Source organism: Monodon monoceros, unplaced genomic scaffold (genome assembly GCF_005190385.1).
Source record: "Monodon monoceros isolate NGI ecotype Baffin Bay Population unplaced genomic scaffold, NGI_Narwhal_1 Super_Scaffold_13, whole genome shotgun sequence".
Taxonomy (NCBI): Eukaryota; Metazoa; Chordata; class Mammalia; order Artiodactyla; family Monodontidae; genus Monodon; species Monodon monoceros.
This window is the reverse complement of record NW_021703769.1, coordinates 82,205,300-82,206,180: the sequence shown is the minus strand read 5'-3', so window position 1 is coordinate 82,206,180 and position 881 is coordinate 82,205,300.

Here is an 881-nt window from a genome sequence, read left to right as displayed (position 1 = left end):
CGCCCCAACTCCCACAACCCAGTCGCTCCCCACGTCATCCCCACCTCTCCTAGTCCGACCTCACCTGCCCCTCCCCCTACACGCCCCCGCCCCTACATCACCCCCACAGCACCCCAGCCCCTACCGCTCTGCATCACTATCACCCCCACCTGGAGATGACGGGCCTCCTCGCAGCCGCCAGCTAGAGAGAGATTTAAGAACACAGATGAAAAAGTTAACCAAATTAGCCCAGCCAAGCAATTTTTTTTTCTTTTTTTTTTTTTGGCATTGCTGCCGGGCTTGTGGGATGTTAGGTCCCCTACCAGGGATGGAACCCGCCCCGCCGCAGTGAGAGCTTGGAGTCCTTACCACTGGACCGCCAGGGAATTCCCCAAGCAATTTTTTTTTAATGTGAAAGAAAAAGAAGTAACGGGGGTGCAAAATTTAAGATTCAATACACGAAAATTGAAGGTAAGTCAAAATGTACACAAGTGAAGTGGGGTGGGGGGAAGTATCTCACACATTCTCCCAGAGATGACTGTGCTGAACCGTTAGGCGCGCATCTTTCTGACATTTTTACCATAAGGAAAAAATTCAAAAGGATCATGAGCTAGAGAACAGGAGAAATAGGAGAAAGGGTATTTAGCACTTTACCAAATGGTAAAGGGGCCTTTGTGATTGGTGGGAAGTATTCAATATACTATGTTAGCTCAACCAGTGACTGCACTCAAATACAATTAGTGTTAAATTCCTAGTTCACACATTAGAATAAATGAGTTTTACCTGGATTCAACATTTTTAAATTCAAAAGAAAATTCTTAAAGCATAGTGAATTTTAGAAATATATAATCAATAGGGAAAACATATGACAACAGAGAAACCATTAAACTAAAAACTGTTTT